The sequence below is a fragment of the Ochlerotatus camptorhynchus genome, unplaced genomic scaffold (assembly GCF_037179485.1).
Source record: "Ochlerotatus camptorhynchus isolate MF236.1 unplaced genomic scaffold, CSIRO-AGI_Acam_v1.1 ptg000577l, whole genome shotgun sequence".
Lineage (NCBI taxonomy): Eukaryota > Metazoa > Arthropoda > Insecta > Diptera > Culicidae > Ochlerotatus > Ochlerotatus camptorhynchus.
In genome coordinates this window covers 225,859-249,934 of record NW_027041058.1, presented here as the reverse complement: position 1 = coordinate 249,934, position 24,076 = coordinate 225,859, and the positions used below count along the sequence as shown (strand labels likewise).

General features: G+C 41.1%; 1 protein-coding gene across 5 annotated transcripts in view; it reads left to right on the top strand.

Annotated features, from left to right (window-relative positions):
- The first annotated feature begins 6,403 nt into the window (after positions 1 to 6,403).
- The window catches only part of pwn (pawn), a 69,564-nt gene continuing 51,891 nt past the window's right edge, over positions 6,404 to 24,076 (top strand). For 2 of the 5 annotated variants that reach the window (XM_065236886.1, XM_065236882.1), the window contains exon 1: positions 6,405 to 7,337. The gene's annotated coding sequence lies outside the window, so the exon portion shown is untranslated. Of the gene's footprint in view, positions 7,399 to 24,076 lie in introns of all 5 variants that reach the window. The other 3 variants (XM_065236885.1, XM_065236884.1, XM_065236883.1) reach the window with 3 other exon arrangements.

Below are 24,076 nucleotides of genomic sequence, written 5' to 3'. Positions count from 1 at the left end.
AGTATAGAAACTAAAGACGTAGTCCTACGTCGTAAATCCGGAAACTTCATCGAAGATTAGAAAGCATCAAGATCGATTAGTTTCAAGAAAATTTCGAAAACTTTTAAGAAGTTCTGAATCTTCGAATGAAAATCCAGAGCAAAGAGCATTCTCATTAACTTCCGGAAAATTACAGAAACTTCCAAGGAGTTCCGAAGAATTATGGAATATTCCAAGAATTTGAGGAATGTACCGAACACTTCAGGTACATTGCTAGATCTGCAGGGAAGTTGTATGAATATCAGGAGAGTTTCCGGAACATTATAAATTTCAGGGGACTACAGGAAATCCCCGAAAACTTCAAGAAATTCCATAAAGGTTCCGGTAAATTGAGGAAAAAATACGCAAGCTTCAAAGGAGTATTCAAAACTTTAGGAAAATAACGGGAACTTCACTGAATATCCATGCACTTCAGAGCAATTCAATTGACGACACTTTTATTAAAATACGGGAACTTTTATTAAAATACTGAGAAATTCAGGAAAGTCTAGAGAACTTTAAAATAGATCAGAGATCTTTTGGGCAGTCCTAATAACATCAGAAAACACATAAAACATCAGGAAAGTGTAGGATTTTGGTATAGTTTGTAACCAGTTGGTTACAATCCGTGGATTTTCTTCTATATGAGTTATTATTGGTTGGAAAAATTCACGTTTTGTTAAACCTAAAACAGTAGACACACCGACAAGCCAACATGAGACACTTAATTCTGACTTATGCCCGAAAATCGTAAACGGCCGATTTAAATGTGCAGTGATCCAAACTGTCAAAACCACAGGGTTTTTTGTCAGTCAGTCAGTAGTGTCAGTAGTGTGCTTTGGTCAGAAATGTTATTGTTTTTGCTATGGTCATTCATGTCGGTTTGTCGGTGGGGTTTGTGCCGCTGCAAAGAACAAAAACGTTACTGAAGGGAAAAAAAACGATGGTTGTGGTTGAGCGGAAAGAGGGAGAATGATAATGATTGGCAAATATTGGAGAGGCCATCCTCCAGTGGAAGATTGACCAAGAAACAAACAGGTGTCCGTGTGCAAAAGACCGATATTTTAAAGTGCCATTTAGTGTAATCCCCCCCCCCCCCCCTTGTGAGGTTTCTGGGATGTTGGACTGCCTCCCTTCAGGACCTCTTGTGGATTCGTACATCTTGTAAAATAAAACGGTCTAATCGCTAATGATCCTCGATCGTCCATCAGGGACGATTCCCTCAGGCCGGTGGTCTTCATTGCCAAGGAGGGTCCCGTCTCGGCTCGACCAAGGTGGCCAGCCGATGTCGTCAGACGCGCCAGCCAAACGAGCCAGCAACGCCTGCTGAGCCGTATGTGGCTGATGAACGCCACCAGATCCGCCATTCTCCCAATTCAGCAACGAAACGCTGTTTGCAGCCCGTGTTGCAAGTTTCCGGCCACACGGTAGTGCAGGAGCAGCCGTGTGGGCCAACGCCAGCGTGGCGACGCCGAAAGAGATTCTGCTGCAACAGTGAATACCGTACCGTTCATAAACTCTCGCATACACGCCACATATTTGTGAAAACCCACATCCACACGCCACAGAATAGGGCAATAAATGTTTTAGAAAATGTGAATGTTACTGTGTTTTCATACTTTGTCCTCGTATCCCCTCCGAATACCCAGTAACAAGCCGGTCCTGCGACACAGTTCAGGGGTCTCATGCTACTGAGCTAGTTACCCGGGAGTGTTTGGTCATGCCATAGTCACAAGTTCTAAGATGCTGAAAAATTAATTTCGGTTATTTATTGCAGTTCCATGAACTTCAGGACAATTTAGAAAACTTCAATGAAAATCTAAGAACTAGTGTTAGTATCCCTAATATCGGCCACAGTGTCCCTAATATGGACAAGGATATGGAACCAGACACCTAAATACTTAAACGACATGCGGTGAGTGATTGTTCTACCCATAAGTTGAAGCTGAAACTGTGCTGGATAAAGCTTCCTAGAAAAAACAACCATCTCTGTTTTCTCCGGAGAGAATTCGATACCCAGATTCATTGCCCAAGTAGACAAATTATCCAAGGTATCTTGCAATGGTCCTTGCAGGTCCGGTTCTATTGGTCCAACCATGGAAACCACGCCGTCATCTGCAAGCTGCCATAGCGTGCAATTTTCGGCCAGACAATCATCAATGTCTTTGACATAGAAATTGTACAGGAGGGGTCTTAAACATGAGCCTTGTGGAAGACCGAGGTAGCTGATCCGTGCAATTTCCGAGTTGCCATTCGTTTCTCGGACAACAAATTAAACAGGAAATTGTTGATAATCGGAGAAAGATCACTCGCATGGAGTTTTTCCGAAAGGATGTCGATGCAAATAGAATCAAACGCCCCTTTAATGTCCAAGAAAACTGAACCCATCTGCTGTTTTTCAGCATAGGCTAATTGGATTTCAGTTGAAAGCAACGCAAGGCAGTCGTTCGTCCCTTTGCCCCTACGGAATCCAAATTGCGTATCTGAGAGTAAGCCATTCGCCTCGACCCACTTGTCCAGACGAATAAGAACCATTTTTTCTAACAGCTTCCGATGGGACGGTACGAATTATGATCCGACGCGGGTTTACCGGGCTTCTGGATGGCGATAACTCTCACTTGTCTCCAATCATCCGGAACAACGTTGAGCTCCAGGAATCAATTGAAAAAGTTCAACAATCGCCTCTTTGTGACGTCTGGGAGGTTCTTGAGCAGGTTGAACTTGATTCGATCAATTCCCTGAGCCGAGTTATTGCATGAAAGAAGAGCAATTGAGAATTCTACCATCGAAAACGGGGAGTCCATGTCATCGTTTTCCAGCGGCGGATCGCGAGTGTTGCATCGAATCGGAACCGAATCGGGACTAACCTTACGCGCGAAGTCGAAAATCCACTTGTTAGAGTACTCCTTGTCCTCGTTGACCGACGATGCCGCGTTACGCATTCTCCTACCGACATTCCAGAGCGTTTGCATGGAAGTCTCTCGCGATAGCCCTTCGACGAACCGACGCCAGTAGCCGCGTTTTTTTGGCCCTGACCAAGCTCTTAAACTTTTCCTCTAGCTCCGTATACCGCTCAAAGTATTCGCGGGAACCGTATTTACGAAACTGTTTAAATGCGGTAGACTTCTCGTTATTCACGTCGGTGCATTCCTGGTCCCACCACACTGTGGGAGGACGTTTGCGAATGGTAGTGCCAGGAACAGGCTTCGTTTGTGCTTGAAGCGCGCAATCCACTATGAGCCGCGATAGGAAGGAGTACTCATCCAACGGAGAGAGAACGTCGACCGATTCTGAACAGTCACGGACCGCGTTCGCGTATTCTTCCCAATTGATGTTTCTCGTGAGATCGTACGCGAGTTGAGTTCGAACAGAGTGATAAGTCTAGCCTGCTCTCTCTTGCTGGAGGTTTGGCTATTCGAGTTACTTCACCGGTGTTTAGAATGGTCATATTGAAATCGTCGCATAGGTCATAGATGATAGTTAAGCGGTTGTCATCGTACAGCTCTCCCCAGCCTGTACCGTGGGAATTAAAATCCCCTAAGATCAACCGCGGCTCAGGTAGCACTGTACAGATGTCAGATAGCGCTCGCCGAGAAACAGCCGTTCTCGGAGGGATGTATAACGAGGCAATACTGAAGGTTTTACCTCTAATATTCACCTGACATGCGACAATTTCAATACCTGACACTGGAGGAAGGTCGATTCTGTAGAATGAGTGTTGTTTGTTGACCCCACCGTACGAATCTGCACGATCGAGACGGATAATGTTGTAGTCGTGAACAGAAAAGTTAACATCTGGAGAGAGCCATGTTTCGCAGAGAGCAAACGCATCACAGTGTATGTTATGCAGTAAAAATTTGAATATGTCTAGTTTTGGTAAAATGCTTCTACAATTCCATTGAAGGAGAGATACCGTATCATTTTTTGGAAAATTATCCATCGAAGGATACGAATGAAGCAAGAAGGGGCCACTTGGAAGCAAATTGCTTCAGAAAAGGTTTCACGATTGGAGTTTTTTTTTAAAAGCTTTATTAAAGAGATTTTTAGCCTTTTTCCACGATTGGAAGCATCATCATGAACATGGCGTTCTGCTGTTCTGGTTGCGAAACTGGGACATCTGGGGTTTTAGATGTTCCCGGAAGCCCCGGAAATTCTTTGTCATGATCGACAGGCTTAAAACCCGGTGGATTGAGTTTCGGTTTATTTCCGTGACCTCTTGATTTATCCAAGGGGGCTTGGGAGTCAGTTTTTTTTAGTTTTCTGCGAGTCATTCTTGGATCGCTTCCTTGAAGGTCCTTTGAAAACAACAGGACTTCCGTCATTGCCCTCTGAGTCAGTGTCGTCCTCGTCAACTGGGAGAAGATTGAACGGATTATTGTTTTCTTTTTCCGGAGTGATTTTGGGAGGAGGATTGAAAGTCTTCAAGATCTCCGCAAAGGAACGCTGAGAGCGCGCCTTCAAAGACCGTTCAAGTTTTTTTCCTTGCTGTTTATACTTCGGGCAATCTGCGAGAGGATGCTGAGTTGCCAAACAATAAACAAATTTAGAAGAAGCACCACAAGCACCCTCCGCATACTTCTCGCCGCACTGATCGCATCGTGGCTTGTTGCCGCAGAAGGCGGCGGTGTGGCCTAATTGTTTGCACTTGGCGCAGTTCATCACCCTTGATACAAACAACCGCACAGGAAGTCATATTCGGACATAATCCGGAAGAGTCGATCCGGAGAAAGTCATTCGAAACGAGTCAGTCAGCGAGTAGATTTTTCTTGTCCCGTCGAGGGATGCTGACTGCATTTGGGTGCAGTCAAGAATCTTGACTTCTGGAAGAACGGGGTATAGCGTGTCCACATGACGCATTGTTATTAGAAAATTTGAAGAACGAGATTTTTATCGATGGGCCCAATCTTTAGATCCATAGGCCAACATAAGAGCCCTTTCCTCTACATAAACTCCCGCTCCCGCTATTTATACCCTTCGGAGTGTTGAAACACCCTCCAAAGCCGCGCCCCTTTGTCAGTCAAAATTGGATTCCTTAGCAACAAAATTAAGATATGACACCGATAATGACCATGCATCAGAACCCTAGTCTTAACCACTTCAAACTAGGGAACAACGAATAGAAGATTAGGAATCACATAGATGAAGACTAACTAACTCATGTTTTTCCTTGTTTCAAGATCATCCTCGGTGGACAAAGCCGAGTCTTGTCACTATCAACAAGGCATAAAAAGTAACAAGGACTAAGATGTGTTCCTTGGATTACTGAAAAATCCTGTTCCCCTAGTTTGAAGTAGTCAGGACTAGGAATCGGTGGTAGATCTTACATCCCGTAACGTACCACGAAAAGGTGATCTACCCACGTTACGGGGCATAAACTTCTTAGAAGTTAAGAAAATTTTAAGGAAGACCCAAGAACTTCAGGAGATTCCCTGAAGGAGAACTTTAGGAATCTTTCATGAACATCAGGAAAATGCGGTAACATTTAAAAAAAAGTTCCGTATGTTTCATAGCAATTATGAGAGTTGCGGGTACTTCAAAGAAGATGATTGGAGTTCCATGAAACCTTTTCCCATTAGAATTCCAATATAAACTTTAAATAGCCAGTGCAGTCCGTTCATCGTCTCATCGCAATCAAATGAGATCAAATTATGGGATGAGTTGAGTGAGGTGGAGCGAAATTTGTATTTTGAGCCACCCTAATGTACACCGGATGGTCCATTAATCCGTACATTTTATTTATTATAAGATATTACGGCTACTTGCAAAATAATGAATATATGTGATTATTCAGAACGATAATAAAAGACGTGCTAGTTATTTTGAGTATAGTAGGTAGTGATAATCAACTTTTAAAAGTATACCCTTCTCTGTAAGAAGGGTAAAAACTCTTCCTATCATTCTACAGCCTCTTCAAATTCTGACCATAAGATCACTCCCACCGTTCCGTTCAGCGTCTCCCAAAGCTCTCGCCAGTGCAGAAACGACCATTTTTAGAAGAAGAAAGCATATCCACCTTTTTCTTTTGGTTATGGGCTGCTGCAAAGTCAGGCTCCGTTCGACCGCTTAGCTGCGTTGCATCGCGCGTTGGACCCATCGTCTTCGTCGTTTCTGTCGTCGTCGTCGTCGTCGTCGACGTCGCCGCCGTCGAACCGATCCGTCGAGGTCGTCCGTCTGTTGGCTTTTCCTCCTTCTTTTAGCTCCGGTAGAGTCAGTTTGCTTTTGCCACTCGGAGAAATCGGATCTGTCTACTCGATCTGCTGCTGGTCGGTTGCTTGATTTTATTATTTTTATTCAGTTGTTTTTTTTTTTTGCTTTTCCCACCCGTTTCATAGAAGCAATCCGCGATCGCGAGTGTGCCTGTGTGTGAGTGTGCGAGCGCGCGAGTCCGTCAGCTCGAGTGAGTAGCTTTCGCGAAGAAAGAAGAAGCAGCCTACTGCGGTGAGGCCCCCGCGGTAGCAAGCATTTCTCCTCAGCCCAATTTGGCCACCGCTTTCAGGTGTGTACTGGCAACGATGGGGGAACAGTAAATTCCTGTAAATTTACACTCACACATACTTTGAAGCCACCGCGGCGCAAGTGATCAATCGCTCAGACGTCGAGGGAAAGAAGAAAATATTTTCACCTGAAAAAGAGAAAGATGAGCGGAATAAGACCGCCGAGTTGCGGCACGCGAGACATATGCGACGACGCATACGTGTCAGGTTGAGACGAAAATTCAAGTGAAAATTTGTGAAAAGTGTCCTAAGGTTGGAAAATAAAAATTCGGGATCATAGAAGCCTATGCAAACATAGTTGGCCTGCAGGAATGTAATTTATGTGTATATGTGAGAGTGAGAGTGAAAAAGCTCCCTTCGCCCGCTGTGCAGTGTTTGGAGCGATATTCAAATTGGACCCCCTCCCCCCTTTTGGGAGTGCAGGGCAGATATTATGCTCTGCAAATGAGGAGGTGGTTGTGGTGATGTTTTTCATTGTGGTGAGTGTGGTGTGACCGAAAGTGAAAGAAACGAAAAGATACACACAAGGGAAGTTACGCGAGAACGATCGAGAGACGATCGACTGCGACGACCACAACGAAGGCGGAGGTGATCTTGAAGTAAAAGTGAAACTATCCCAGGCGAAGGAATTCCGAGATTGGATTGAAGAAAAGAAACAGGCACAACAACAAACACGAAACACAAAACGCACTTAGGACAAGTTGAGAGAAGAAATAAGAAGCGGAACGAACGAGATTGCGTGGAAGAAAAACCTGCTCCAGTGGATCCAGGGCCTTTGGCTTCTTTATGGAATAAACACCGTCGGAGCAGCAGTTACAAGAACAGGTACGCATTGAAACGAAAACGAGCAGCGAGAGAAAAGTTGGAAAAATATTATCATTTATAGGTCAGTAAATGACTTCAGGTGCGCTTAAGCCCGTGTGATTGTGTGTACGAGTGAGCGAGTAAGTGTGATAATGATTGTGAAAACGAGCTTTTTTATCGTCTCTAAACCAGTCTGCCAACGAACCATCATCGTGTGGTATTTTGCCAATTTTTCTTCAGCTTCAATCGTTAGTTTTTTTTTATTTCGCAAATCAGTACCGCACAGGGTCAGATTCCGGAGTTTGAAACAGTAAGCTCCGTTTTTAACTGAACTTCTCTGCTATCATCAATCTCACGAAGCAACCTGATGAAAGCATCAACCTCTCTTATAGCAGGCCATGACCAGCACACGCCATGTGATCACACAATTGCAGCCCCTTGAGCTGTGCTGTATCACAGTCTAGAGATGACGACCCGAAGGAAGGTTGCGCCACACATCTTACACTTTATTTTGCCGATGGGTAGAAAAGTGAAAGGTGTAAACGACCTTTCCACGTCTCGGTTGTTGGCGAAATGTTGCAGTTTTAAACAAGCTCGATGCAGCCGTGAGACTTAGTTGCTACAATGATGAGAATTCGAAGGAACAAAGTGCAGCACATATTCCGCATTGTTTCTCAGTTGCAAGCAAACTGTAGGTAGGAAGCAGGATGAGGATGATTGATGATAGTTTTTTTGGTTGTTTAAAATACTCCCAACAACGGATGCGAACGATTGATGGATTGCTTGGCAGGTAGTAACCTAAATAAAATGAAAAATTATACTCTTAAAGAGAGCAAATTCCGCCTAGAAAAGGTTAATCGAAAGTCTTGAATCGATCGATAACTACACATATCTGAAAGATTGGTAATTGGATGGGTCATCATGATTAGACGGTTGATTATTACCACCTGTTCCCCTCTGCTCTTTCGATTTGAATTGAGATTCCCAACAACTGTGCCAAATGTAAACGAATTTGGATGCAATTTGGATTTACGAGACAATCATAAAGTTTGTATGGGAAAGGAAAAGAAAATGTACATTTGCTTGTCAAAAATTCAGCCATCACTACATGTTGCCCATAGCTGAGACTTATATTGGCCAAACTATGCAGAACAAATTTGTTCAAGACCGCGAATTCGACTTTTGTGAAAAAAAAGTTAGCAGCACGTATCTGTGAGCATACGCTCGGGTACCCCGCAAAATACTAAATTCTAAGCAATTAATAACTTTTGGCAATCTTCGACAAAGTTTTTATGCATTCTGTTGTCAGGTATGGGCTATCTTGAGCTATATGTGATTTGTTTGGCAAGCTAAAGAGTTTTTTTTTTTTCGTTTATAGGGTGTCACAGAAAGTAATAACACACTTTCAATATGCCACCATTTGTGTTCCGATGACGTTTAGCATCTGTTCAACGATGTGTGTTGTTGTTTACATATTTTTCAACAAGTCGGCGTGCCGAAAGGGCATTGCGAAACATAAAACGTGTAGGAATTGACGAAAGTAACTATCAAAGCAGCCCGAACCACGAAGATTACCTTTCAGGACACACCGAAATCTGGCCGAAGCGAATCTAACACCAACACAGCCAGTTCTTGAAAACATCCTGGAAAATGATGGATATAGAGTAATTGATTCTGGTTGGACCTATCCAAAAACTGATGATGGTTAGACCTATTTTTTCAATCGCTAGTTTAGTCAATCTTCGCTTTTTATTTCAAAGATCACTTTACTATCATAAAAAAAAACCTTTTTTCTTCAATTTGCGTGCGTGTTTTATTGAAAAAACTTCAAAACAATAGAGGTACAATGTGTTTTCAAAACAGTTCACTTTCCATGCATTAGCGCGTCATCATGCCTTATTTACAAACATACAAAAAAGAAATTTTTTTTATACATTTTTTTTTTTAATTTTCATGCAGTATAATACTGCTTTAAGATGTAAAAAACACATTAGTACGCCATTTACCCATTGGTTTCACTCAAATTTTTGAATAATTGACGAAATTCGAATAGATAAATATGATCATGGTTGGACCTACGCATGATGATGGTTGGACATATGTGTTTCCTAAGACGGCCGCTAGGTGCACTTCGGTTTGTTAACATCCTTCATGCGCAGCTGATTTGAAATTCGATTTCATATTGACCGAGTGTTCAGTTTCTTCGATTGAAAAAATGGCTAAAAGAAAGAGTTATACGGCCGAACATCTTCAAGAGGCTGTTCTTTTAGTAAGAAATAAATCACTTACCACGTATCAGGCACAGAAGCCACGGCGCAAGAAATATGGAAGTGAAGTAGTGTTGAGTGGTGATTTGACAACCAAAGAGATCTTAGAAGCTGCTAAAGACCTTGTGTCACTAGTTGGGCAAAAATTTATAAGAAGAATTCCATCATCAGGTTGGCTGAAAGGGTATCCACCGATTTCCGAACTACCACGAAAGCGCCGAAATAATCTGTTAATATGAATTTACATTAAGCCTTTCTCAAGGTGTGCGAATTAACTGGATATAAAATGTAAACAAACTAAAACTTGCCAACTGAAACTTATTTCCGAAAAAAAAAACTCCAATGAGAAAAAAAACTATAAAACTATAATAATTCACCTGTGCGTTGATCTTCATATTTCTGTAAGATCTGATATTCTTTGATTTTAAGACCCTAAATTCCCCGAGGGCACCCTGAACATGCCTGGAAGTGCCCAATGTGGTCCAAAGCACTCAATATTGTTATTGATCTTGTTATCGAATTTGAAAGTAATGTGAAGTGTCGCATGATAGGTTTACCAAGTAACATTTTAAGTTTTATGAAATACTACAAAGCAACTATAAAACAACATTCATGAAACCCTGGTCAAGGCTATTTTGTTATTAATGCATCCAACAAAACCTCATTAAGACTAGAATATGTCTAGTTGGCCCACCCTAGAGAAGGTTCTGAAGGGTGTATTCTCGAAGCTCTTCAAGATTAATTTACCGCAAAAGGTTGTATGACGAACGCATTGAGAACCATTTGAAAGCTACAATAAAAGCTATTTAGCAACAATAAAAACCCTTTCCGAGCCATTTCCCCTAGCCGCTTGCTAAATCCAATAGGAAAGCATCAATCAAGATAGAAAAGGATTTATGAATCCGATCTTATCAAAATAATTAAAATAGAAACTGATGGTAGGGTAGAGAACTAGTTCGGCCTAATCGCCCATTTTGGGCCTATAGAGCAGAACACTTCAAATAAATCCATGACTTCAGAGTTAACAAGTCAATTATGCGTTTGATACGATGCTTTAGTTAATAAGCTACGGAGCGAAGTCAATGAGAACGCGTGATATGAAGGTTTGCACCCATTATTCCCAAAAACAAAAGAAGCGCTCCGACCGAATCAATTTTTATCATCATCCGATAGGCCAAAGTGAATTCATTCGCGTTTCAATGGCGTTTCAATGCGTTAGGCCGCGAGTTTAGAATCCGTAGGCCGAGTTTGACGTCAAGAAGCAGTGTTAGACTTTTGAAAATATCTCAACGGTTAGTTTCTCTTTATCAAATCTTACGGTACGTACGGAAAGGTAAATAAAGTTGAAAGCCATCAGTAATAATAACCTTCCGTTTGGTGCTAAACTGCGCAAAATTTAGAAAGACTAAGTGCGGGTTGTGCTTAATAGGCCGGAAATGGGGTAGTTAACCCTATAAAAATCTTGTTGAATATCCAAATTTATTACAATACTTCTCATTAAGTTGCCTAGTTTTAAGTGCCATATTAAATTTTATGTGAAATGTACGTGAAAACATCGAAAAAATTAAGTCCATCCTCGTAAAACGTCGATTTGACTAATTATTTAACATTGAAAAAAAACTACAAGGGACAGCCCTATGGGGTTGTACTGTTCCATACTGTTTTACAACATTTCGCATTTCGAACAGCTCGAAGCGCAATCGTTCCCGAAAAAGATTCCCTTCTTTCGGATGGTTAGAGAAGTGCACCATCCAACGATGCAGGGATGTACGCTTGAATGAAATTTTCAAAGAGTTGATTCTTTCGCCGAATAAAATCACTGCTATGGATCACAAACCAGCTAATCTCCGCTAACTAACAGTTTCAGTGGTTTGCTGTCGGTTGTTATTTCGATTTTTATCTATTCGCAAGATCTGGAGAAGGCTGGTATGTTTTTAAACTTTCGACAATGTATTATGAATTCGAGGGCCACGCTCACTTCACTCTTCTCCGCCAGATGGTCAGTCGTTGATGGTGTGCTGGTTGTTCTAAAGGAGTAAATTTTGCTGAAATCCACTTGAATTTTTCATCCTACTTCGTCTATCCTTCGAGATTTCCTTGTCATAAATTTGGCATTTATTAACTATGAGGAACCATATTTTAAGCTCAATTTGTAAACAGAGTGATTGGGGAGTTAATGATGCACTTTAAAAAGCCTAAAAAGCAACAATAAATGCTTTTTTGCACTAATGCAAAACCTTATGGTTTTATGGTTGCTTTTATACTGATAGAACACGTTTATAAAGTATTTTATCAAGACATTAATAAACAATTGCTAATGACGTTTATGCTTGAATTACAGAACAGTTTTAAGGAGGGATTGATAACTGTTTTAAATTTATTTTTAAAACAATACAGTTTTTGACTTTCTCGCCAGACTATAAAAGGTTTTTAAAACAACAAAAAGCTGAATTACTAAGCAGGAATGTTTAACACTTTGAAATGCTATATTTAAACTACATGGATTGTTCATTGCCGTTATAAAACCATCATTAATTAGAGTGGATGCTAAATGGTTACTGAATTGTTACTTGGGATTTATTCCTTCCATGTCATGTTCCGGTCATATCTCCGGAACCAGTTCACCGATTCCAAAAAAAAATCAATAGCTTTCAATGGGACCACAAAACCTATAGTTTGACGTTAATTTTTTGTTCAAATCGCGTCGGTGATTTCCAAGAAAACGAGCCATGATGAATAGCTTATGCGTGGAAAGTGAACTTTTTTAAAAACGCAGTGAAACCCAAATGTGTTGATTTTTTTAATAAGCATTTGTTACAAAACTGTATAGCAAGCGTTTTTTCATGATACTAATGAGCTCTAACCAAAGTTTTGAACAAATATCGGCTAAACTAATATTTGCAAAAATAGGTCCAACCATCATCATTTTTTAGGTCCAACCAACATCATACCTCTTTGCAGAATAAAAACGTTTTATTTTATTAGAAACAAAAAAGGTAAATCTTCCCCCTAAGCACGCATTTTTAATAATTATATGTTGAATTCATAAAAAAAAATAAGACATTAATTTTGACGTCGTGTGAAACCGGCCTAAATAGGGCCAACCATCATCAGTTACCCTACCTTCATCATTTTTCTTGTCTATTTGATATATGTTTCACATCAAATATGCGTCACATATATAAAAACGGCCAGGCCTACTGTGCAGCACTTAAGGGGCTAGATGATTCAGAAAACATCGAGCCTGCTTAAATCGATTATTAAGAATTCAATAAATGGATGAAACGTGGACATCTCGACGGACATATGTTTGGTAGGTTGTTGGAAGCATCAAAGCTAGAAAAGTTAATTGACGCTCCATTTTCTTCTGACGGTTGGGACATTTGCACTAGCTCTTGTCCTAGCCAAAGGCTAGGACCTATGTCTTTATGTCTTTATGCCTATGTCTTTATGTCTTATGGCTATAGCGCCATTGCTCGCTTTCTGAAAAGAGAAGAGGAAAAGGAGAAGGACAAAGGGAAAAGGATTATGTGGAATCTATGAACATAAATAATATTTTTGATTTGAAATAAAGGGTTATACGGTCAAAATTTGGTCAATATCAACTTGACGTATTTCTTTCAATTTTGCATTTAAAAAACCTGAACACCCCTCATTTTGAAGGTGTGTGTGTGTAGAATTTTGCTCCTATTTTGATTTTGGAATTCACTCTTCAGTTGTCAAAATGCCGTCCAAGCAAGAAGAGCAGCGTATCAAAATTTTGCTCGCGCATCGCGAAAATCCGAGCTACTCGCACGCAAAGTTGGCAAAATCGCTAAAAGTTGCCAAATCAACCGTTACAAATGTAATTAAAGTGTTTGGGGAACGTTTGTCGACAGCCAGGAAGTCTGGATCGGGGGGAAATCGAAAACCGGAAGCCGCTGAGACGACAAAGAGAGTTGCCGGTAGTTTCAAGCGAAACCCTAACCTCTCTCTCCGAGATGCCGCAAATAAGCTGGGTGTATCGTCTACAACCGTGCATCGAGCCAAAAAACGAGCCGGACTATCGACTTACAAGAAGGTAGTGACTCCAAATCGCGATGATAAACAAAATACGACGGCCAAAGCGCGATCCCGGAGGCTGTACACGACGATGCTGACGAAGTTTGACTGCGTGGTAATGGACGACGAAACCTACGTCAAAGCCGACTACAAGCAGCTTCCGGGACAGGAGTTTTATACGGCAAAAGGAAGGGGAAAGGTAGCAGATGTTTTCAAGCACATGAAACTGTCAAAGTTCGCATAGAAATATCTGGTTTGGCAAGCCATCTGTACCTGTGGCTTGAAAAGCAGCATTTTCATAGCTTCCAAGAAATTTACGTGAAAGAGTGTTTGAATAAACGTCTGCTGCCTTTCCTGAAGAAACACGGTTGTTCCGTACTGTTTTGGCCGGATTTGGCATCTTGCCATTACGGTAAAAAGGCCATGGAGTGGTACGCCGCCAACAACGTGCAGGTGGTTCCCAAGGACAAGAACCCTCCCAACACGCCAGAGCTCCGCCCAATTGAGAAATACTGGGCTATTGTCAAGCGGAACCTAAAGAAGACCAAAAAAACTGCTAAGGGCGAGCAGCAGTTCAAGGCAAACTGGCTTTCTGCGGCGAAGAAGGTGGACAAGGTGGCTGTACAAAATCTGATGGCAGGGGTCAAGCGTAAGGCCCGGCAATTCGGATTTGGAAAAGCGGAAGCCTAACTGAATTTTTTTTTTGCCTGAATTTTATACTAATTGAACTTGAAAAAGAAATTTAATTTGATTTTTTAAATAAACGATTTCACCGATTTACACGCGTTTTCCCTTGACCAAATTTTGACCGTATCACCCTTTATACAATATTGAAATGCATAACGGCGCGGTGGTCACTACCCGAGTCTTGTAAAAGTAACAAGGACTAAAATGTGATCCTTTCATTACTGGAAAATCCTGGCTCCCTAAAGTTTGAAGTTGTCACGACTAGGGTTCGGTGGTAGATCTTATGCCAGTAACGCACCACAAAAATGTGATCTCCCAACGTTACTGGTTTGAAAAGACAAAAATTTACAAAATTGAACGAACCAGTGCGCAAAACAGTCAGGTTCAATGAATCATTTTCATATGAATATGAACTGCCATCTGCCTCATCATTCACTGCCTCATGATTGAGAGGTAAACGAGTCACTGACAGCCGAGCACTCAGTCAGTAGCTCTGTCAGCACGTTTATTCTTCCGTGATGGTACCCAATATGTACTTGTTTTGAATGACTGAGCGTGCATTTTCTATGGAAAAATGTCTCAATAACTTGCTGGGTGAGCGAAGGTGAGCGAAGGCAAGCGGTGTGAGTCGCCTGTTCGTGAGTGACTGAATGTTTTTGTTGGCTCTTTCATTGCCTCGTCCTTTACCGTTTGGTACAAACGGTCTGCACAGAGCAATGGATTGAATAGTGCATTGCTTTCACACTCAGCCTAAGCAGTCAATAATTTTACGCTCTGGAACGAACTCACCAAATTTAGCCAATTGAACCTGAATGCTGCTTGACATGTGTTGATGTCGAAGTTCAAATTGTAGACGAAGCTCGACGAAGATCAACATGAACTAGTCCGGTTTATGGTAGTTGCGCGGAATGTCTTCTGTCGATTGAAGATAAACAAATGTTCGGATGTATGTAGGCGATTTTTGATGGATCACTCAAACTTTCTCTTATAGAAGAGCCGTTGGGTGGCCATTGAAATTATGAAAATAAATTCCCGAGTTTTTCCGATTGATCAACGTATATTTTAACCGGTTTTATATAAACAGCTAAATATGGAAAGAAAAGCAAAACCGACATGATTGATTTCAGCAATTCAGAAATAGATTTCACCATCAAATCCGACAGTATCGTCCCGCCAGAGGTGAATAAACCAGTTTTGCCTAGGGATAGGTCACTCCGCACACCAATCTTGGGTCATCTTTTTTTGTCAGTGTGTCGCAGGTGTGCCGATTGTGCCGGTCATAGAGCAAGCTGCAATTTTTTGTAAAATACCCATCCCGGCACCTCGGTATTTCTGACAATCGGAATGATGATGACGCGGGAAGTGGCGGGTGTGCAAAATTTTGGTATTTTGTGTTCATAGGATAATAAAAGTCCTGTGTTCTAGGGTTTTATAATGCCCGCAATGGCAAACCAGAAACCTAGCCCTTCGTGATGATAAGAGCAAGCAACGGTCTATCAGCGTCCGGTAAGAATTTGAACAGGTGGGGAATATTGTTAGAAACCGTCTATAGAGGATGATGAACAGACTTCTGTAGTGTGTTTTGTGTGAGTTGCAGCATCATTTGAATTAAGGGTACTAATGGAGTCTGATTAACCGCCTCTCTCGTGAGCCCACTCTAGAACCTACATTTCGTATTTAGATCCATAAGTGAACTGCTGGACTGAATTCCTCTGGTATATTTAATTAGAGGATGTTTCTGAATATGCTGTCAGACAAACTTTGAGACATGCCCCGTAACGTGGGTAGATCACCTTTTCGTGGTACGTTACGGGATGCAAAATCTACCACCGATTCCTAGTCCTGACTACTTCAAACTAGAGGAACAGGATTTTTCAGTAATCCAAGGAACACATCTTAGTCCTTATTACTTTTTATGCCTTGTTGATAGTGACAAGACTCGGCTTTGTCCACCGAGGATGATCTTGAAACAAGGAAAAAATGAGTTAGTTAGTCTTCATCTATGTGATTCCTTATCTTCTATTCGTTATTCTTTATATTCTTATTCTTATGAAGTGATTAAGACTAGGGTTCTGATGCATGGTCATTACCGGTGTCATTCCTTAATTTTTTTGCTAAGTAATCCAATTTTGACTGACAAAGGGGCGCGCCTTTGGAGAGTGTTTCAACACTCCGAAGGGTATAAAGGGTGATACGGTCAAAATTTGGTTAAGGGAAAACGCGTGTAAATCGGTGAAATCGTTTATTTAAAAAATCAAATTAAATTTCTTTTTCAAGTTCAATTAGTATAAAATTCAGGAAAAATATTCAGTTAGGCTTCCGCTTTTCCAAATCCGAATTGCCGGGCCTTACGCTTGACCCCTGCCATCAGATTTTGTACAGCCACCTTGTCCACCTTCTTCGCCGCAGAAAGCCAGTTTGCCTTGAACTGCTGCTCGCCCTTAGCAGTTTTTTTGGTCTTCTTTAGGTTCCGCTTGACAATAGCCCAGTATTTCTCAATTGGGCGGAGCTCTGGCGTGTTGGGAGGGTTCTTGTACTTGGGAACCACCTGCACGTTGTTGGCGGCGTACCACTCCATGGCCTTTTTACCGTAATGGCAAGATGCCAAATCCGGCCAAAACAGTACGGAACAACCGTGTTTCTTCAGGAAAGGCAGCAGACGTTTATTCAAACACTCTTTCACGTAAATTTCTTGGTTGACAGTCCCGGAAGCTATGAAAATGCTGCTTTTCAAGCCACAGGTACAGATGGCTTGCCAAACCAGATATTTCTTTGCGAACTTTGACAGTTTCATGTGCTTGAAAACATCTGCTACCTTTCCCCTTCCTTTTGCCGTATAAAACTCCTGTCCCGGAAACTGCTTGTAGTCGGCTTTGACGTAGACCTGTGCGCCGCCACGCCACGCCGCCGCCGCCGACGATTTTCATACGCCGCCGCCGCCGATGAAATTGAACCGGCGCGCCGCCACAGTAAAATTGTCCACGCCGCCGAATAAATTTATGTCACGCCGATGATAAATCCGCAACACCTCTTCGGCAAAATGCATCTTGAACGCGTTGTAATTAGACCGTGTGTGCACGCTCGTTCATGACTACTCAAAATTTAGTGAAAACTCACTCAATTTCATTACAACCGGATCTTCTTTAAATTTAGTAACATTGCCAACACTAAATTTTGAGTAAAATGGTGAGGTACTTGTTGATGAGTTATTTCTACTCATTTCCATAGAATCCAAAATATAGGAAAATGAGTCAAAAATACACAAATGGGCAAATATTTCGTGTCTTTTCGTTTTTTCTTTAGGATTAATAAACCAAAAACTGAAAAACAGTTACATCAAGCATCAAATAAAACAAAATGCAAAACAATTACCATTTAATTTGCGGTACGTTTCTGCATCCACGGCGGCTGCAATTTGCATCATTTTCGAATAAATTCTTTCGAAATTTTCAAATTTTCTTCTACGACGGAAAGGAAAACTTCGTATTTTTACATTTTCACAATCAGGGCTGAAAAATTTCATTACAGCTAAAATGCTACTTTTAGAAATTATGAAACTATGGGATATTGAAATAATAATTTTTATATGTAAGCTACAAGAAGAGGAGGTAAAGCTTGTGTAGGACATAAAACCTGTCAATGTCACTTCCAGAGTGTTAGCTATTAGAGTGTTAGCTATTAGCTATTAGTTATAACGAAGGTTAATATCTCATTACAGCTAAAATAGCAAAATTGACAGAATTTATGTGTCCTATACAAATTTTACCTCCTCTTCTTGCATCTTACATAAAAAATATTATTATTATTATATCTCATAGTTTCATAATATTGAAGAGTGGCGTTTAAGCTGTAATGAGATTTTTCAAGCCTGCTCAAAATTCCAGTTTGTTTCTTTTTGAGTCAACAAATGTGCTGAAATCTTAAAATTGAGATCTGCCTTTATTTATCTATTGTTGAGTCAATGTTGCTCATATTCAGAAATCCCAACTACTCATGCTTTGACGTTTCAAAAGAAGTTATGAAAATGAAAATGTCTGACTCATGTTTGAGTAACCTCGAACAAGCCTGTATGAGGCAACTATTTAGCGTCATTTATAGCGAATTCGTTTATTATCAGTGCGAAACCGAATTTTTGGCAGAGCGAACGTCAACCGGAGCTGGGTTTTAAAAACAAACGAGCAAACTGACGTTTGTCAGAAAACAAGCAGACCCAATGTTGGCACCCGATCCAGATTGGAACTGAATAATAAACGAATTCGCTATTAGTTTTTTGACGTTTGTTCGCACTGCTCTATCTAGCACACAGGGATGAATCCTCTTTGTCCTCCTGCTCGTGCTTGTTCGAGATTGCGTTTTGGTGCGCTGATCAAACGTCAAAAATCTCAGTTCACTGGTTTCGTCTCGATGAGCAAGAACGGCCAGATCTACAGGTGAGGCAGAAGGAAACTAGCCGACTCTTTCTTTCTCTCGATCCGACGAGAACACCGGATGAATGAAACAGTCGACTTACGGTTCCTTCTGCCTCACCTATAGATCCTGCGCATCGGTCTCGTCTTTACGCATTTGATTTTTCGAGGTTTTGTTTCCATTCACGACGACTTCAGCGATGTCGAATTTGAATTTAAATAAAATTCCCTTGAATTTTCTGTCGATTGATACTTCGAGAGGAAAAAACCTTTAAAGTGAAACGTGGAAAGAGTGACGTGAAAATACATATATTGAAGGAGAAAGTGATCTGCTTGTAATGCATGTCAGAGGCTAAGAAGAGTCCGGGTGATACCGAGGTCCGGAATTGTAAGTCGAAATGGATAAAATAAACAGACACATCTTAACCGATATCGAAGAATCTGGAGATTGACTTGATATGGATGGGCAAAACCCGTTATCTAGTATGGAGGAGGAGCTAAATGCTCAACTTCCGAGTTTGTGTGAAATGAATGTCAATGTTCCGTCAAGGACCTAAATAAGCCTCAACACTTATAACAATCAGCGTAACACGTTAGCATTACTTACGTAAGATGATGAAAAGTATCGAACTAAATAGAGCTGGCGTGAATGCTGTATTGAACCGTCTCACGATCTCATATTCACAGCACATGAGTGGGCGCTAGTTGAATACTTCCGAAACTTTCTTGAGCCGTTTGAGGTGAGTTTTTTTAAGTCATGGTTCTGAAACTATAATTGTAAACTATTGTTGCTATATCTCTAGTAACTAAGCCTACTAATAAGTTCCATCTGACCATTTGGTGACCATATAGGGTTTGAAAATTAATATCCAACCAGTGCATTGAAGATCAGATGTTCGTTTACTGACACACTAGCCATTCGATAGCTGAGAAAATAATGTTTGATTTTCACCTAACGAACGGAATTCACTAACTGAAATGCATTTAAAAAGCATTAGTGTTCATCCAGTTAATCTTGACGTTTTGAAATTGCATCATTTTGGAAGAAAATGTACTTCAACTGAAAAATTGTCTCAGTCAGCGGACAAGTTAAAAACGTGCCAGTTAAAAGTCGATCACGTAGCGAACGTCTAGTGTGAAAAGTTTCATTTTAGTTCCAATGTGATTTTAATCTAGTCTGTTTCTAAAACATGGTGACATAATGGTGGTGAATAGATTGTAGTAAAATTCCGTTTTGGTTTACAGATTATAGTTACCCTGTTGTCTGCTGAAAAGAATGCAACAGTTAATATTGCCATGCTCTTGCGATCTGAGATTGAAGCTTGTATCAGTGAAAAAAATGAGGACTTGCTTGCCATGACACACATGAATCTGGGGATGAAGAACCATCTGAATCGAAAGTTTCCTGTAAAGGACCTAATTTTGATTTCGACTTTACTTGACCCTCGATTTATGAACCTGAAATGCATTAAAAGTGCTTTGGATGAACGCTCGATTACCAATTTCTTGTACGTACTATATGATATGAATTTATTGTACGGACATCATTAAAAAACGAATATTCAAATGGGTTTCTAATCAGATGAGTGCGATGAACTTCCTTCTAACTCATCTTCCTCGTTGCTCAGTCTTGCTATGAAGCACTCAAACGTTGAAGATAGTGTGACCTCTGTCATCGAGAAAGAGTGCACCGCATTTTTGGCTACGTCATACCCGAACAACGTTGTAGATGGAGATATTCTCTGCTTTTGGAAAATTAGAAAGCTTGGCAGCCTTGGTTCGCAAGGTCTCGCGAAAGGTATTGTGTGTGAACATCAAGTGAACGAGTTTTTAACATAGCTGGGCCGACCGTATCTGCACGTCGGTCAGCCATCCACCATAAGAATGTGGATAAAACATTCTTAATTCATGACAATTACAGCATTTGCAAAAATAGAATTGTGCAATAATCACTGGCTTACTGACGAGAATCGGATTTACATAAAGGTGAATAAAGGGATTTACATAAATATTATTAACAACACGCTGAAATTTGATCTTTTTTTTAATCTCTAACAGGTCCAAGTTGTGCGGGATTCTACGTATATCCGAAAGACTTCATCTTCAATTACATAAAGACAAGTTATATGACTACAATGCGCGTACATTCAAATATGCATCAGAGTAATAAAAGCACATCATTTATCACTATCAACACATAAATAACGTGTAATGCTCAATAAATGATAAAAGATTACTTTTCAATACTATCCACCTCTACATAACGTACTTTTCTTATACTTAATAAAAAGGTTGCTTTCACTTTGCTATACGACTCAACCCCCTGCAAATGTAAATAAGCACTTGACTTACTTTTCTAAACAAATTCTGAATGCATGGCCAATTAGAACGACTCAAAATTGAGTAAGAGTTACTCATATTTGAGTTCAGGTTACTCAAATTCGCGAAAACGTAGCTCACCCATAGAATGAGTCAATTTTCCGACGCTTTTCCGAGGAAAAGTTCTCGAATATGAGGAAAACTGAATGTGGTTGTAGTCGTTCCACTAGTGCACTTCTAAACATGGGTAAAATTTTCTTAAATTTTCCATATATTCAAGAACTTTTTCCCGGGAAAGTGTCGCAAAATTTATTCACACTATGAGTGACCTACGTTTTAGCGATTTTGAGTAATCTGAACTCAAATGTGGTTAGCATTTTTTGTACATGTGGGATTAGTTTGAAAAGTATTTTTTTTTTCTAAATCATTAAAAATACACTCACGCCGACCCACGCCGCCACGCCGCCGCCGCCGAAAGCAAACGGCGTGACGCCGCCACGCCGCCGCCGCCGGCAGAAAATAACATATCACGCCGCCGCCGAAAATATTTTGATCGGCGCACAGGTCTACTTTGACGTAGGTTTCGTCGTCCATTACCACGCAGTCAAACTTCGTCAGCATCGTCGTGTACAGCCTCCGGGATCGCGCTTTGGCCGTCGTATTTTGTTTATCATCGCGATTTGGAGTCACTACCTTCTTGTAAGTCGATAGTCCGGCTCGTTTTTTGGCTCGATGCACGGTTGTAGACGATACACCCAGCTTATTTGCGGCATCTCGGAGAGAGAGGTTAGGATTTCGCTTGAAACTACCGGCAACTCTCTTTGTCGTCTCAGCGGCTTCCGGTTTTCGATTTCCCCCCGATCCAGACTTCCTGGCTGTCGACAAACGTTCCCCAAACACTTTAATTACATTTGTAACGGTTGATTTGGCAACTTTTAGCGATTTTGCCAACTTTGCGTGCGAGTAGCTCGGATTTTCACGATGCGCGAGCAAAATTTTGATACGCTGCTCTTCTTGCTTGGACGGCATTTTGACAACTGAAGAGTGAATTCTAAAATCAAAATAGGAGCAACATTCTACACACACACACCTTCAAAATGAGGGGTGTTCAGGTTTTTTAAATGCAAAATTGAAAGAAATACGTCAAGTTGATATTGACCAAATTTTGACCGTATCACCCTTTAAATAGCGGGACCTTTCAATTAGAGTCGGATCCTTGCGATAAATGCAAGAATGACAACTGTAAAAAAATCGAATACTTCATCATTTCTCAATAGTGATAGAGTAATACGACAAGCACTAAACTAAGGACACGGGATATACTACAATAAATCTAATTACTGCGACAGTGGTGTTAGGTCCCGAACAGAGGAAAAAAAACTCTGAGACATTGTTATTTTTTATAGATCTTAGTATTATTTAATGGTATCCTGCACTATGGAAACGGATAAAATTCCGCTCTTGAAGAAATATTCAAGATTCTACTGAGAGAAACATTCGAGATATCAAGCTTAGAATATGTATTAATTGAACCTGATAAGTAAAAGCTGACTAAAAGTAAATTGGTACGCACAAAAAGTCCTGTAATTTGTGATTCAATAAGTTTAAAAAGTCCATTAATGGTTGCTTTACAGTACTTTTATTAAAACTTCAAAGTTACATCATTCGATGGTAACTTTTCTCCAGTTCGAACGAAATCTCGAAACCTTCCTCTTGATGGAGCCCACCAGCGCCCGCACAGTGGAAACGGACTTTTCCTTTATTTTGCCCGCATTTGCTGGATGTTCTTGACTGCCCCGCCGCTTCGTCGAAGTCGCTGCTTTGAAATTGCTCAGCATTTTTTCGATCGGTCGGAATTGCGGGTAATTCGAAGGATTCATTAGCTTGGGGACAAAATCGATCTTGTTGGCAGCATACCACTCCAGAACCACCTTGGAGTAGTGGCAGCTGGCCAAATCGGGCCAAAGGATGACTTTACCCCTATGCTTGCGGATGAACGGCAATACACGCCTTTTCAGGCATTCTTCGATGTAAACTTGGGATGTCACCGTCGAGGATGTGACGAATGGTTCCGTTTTCAGGCCACAACTGCAAACCGCTTGCCAAATCATGGCCTTCTTCGCGAACTTGCCGGTAAACACGAACTTGAATCTTTCCCCACGTCCAATCGCGATGTAAAACTTTTGACCGGGAAGCTGCATAAAATCGAGTTTGACGTATATTTCGTCATCGATCAAAGTGCAGCCCTTGTGTTTCGTCTAAACACGGTTGTACAAGAGCCTTGCACGCTTTTTGGCCACGGAATTCTGCTTCATGTGCCGGTTCGGATGTTTACTGGCTTTGTATGACTTGAATCCTTCCCTGGCAAGGATGTTCCGCACCGTTTGAAAGTTGGCGTTGTACCTTCTGGCCACATCTCGGATCGATTTGTTCCAGTTTTTTTCGTAGGTCCGCTGATTCCTTTCCACACTCAGGGTTTCCTTGTAGGTTTTGAGTACTCGACAAACTGTTGTTTTCGGCATCTTCAGCTCTTTAGCCAGCTTGGAACCGGACCTCTCCAGATTTTCCAGGTGTTTGTGCACAATATTTTTTCTTCTTTCGAGTTCCATTTGACGTTATTTCTGAACGCGATCGACTACTTTGATCAAATTTGCACCAGTTGTTCTCTGTAGAAGTGTCAAAGATTTTTGATTCCCAACACTAGAGGCGTGCTAGCGTCGCGCGAAGGTCGTTCCAATTACCAATTAATTTAGTACAATGTGATTTCAGACCAATGTCGCGATAATTGAAATCAAATTTTAATATCGATTTGATTGTTTCAATTTGCTGGCCAGTCCGAAAAAATGTCTGTTTAATTATTTTTTTGCACACGAATCTGAAGCGGTGCAAAATGCGCAATACTAACAGTAGAAAATGAGTTCAAGCACACAAACAGATCTGGGTGAAAAAACCTTCCTCACTTATGAAACTGGAAAACCATTCCGATGAGGCAATCCGTTCCTCGCCGAGATGCAACAGTGCAACCACAACGGTCTGGATC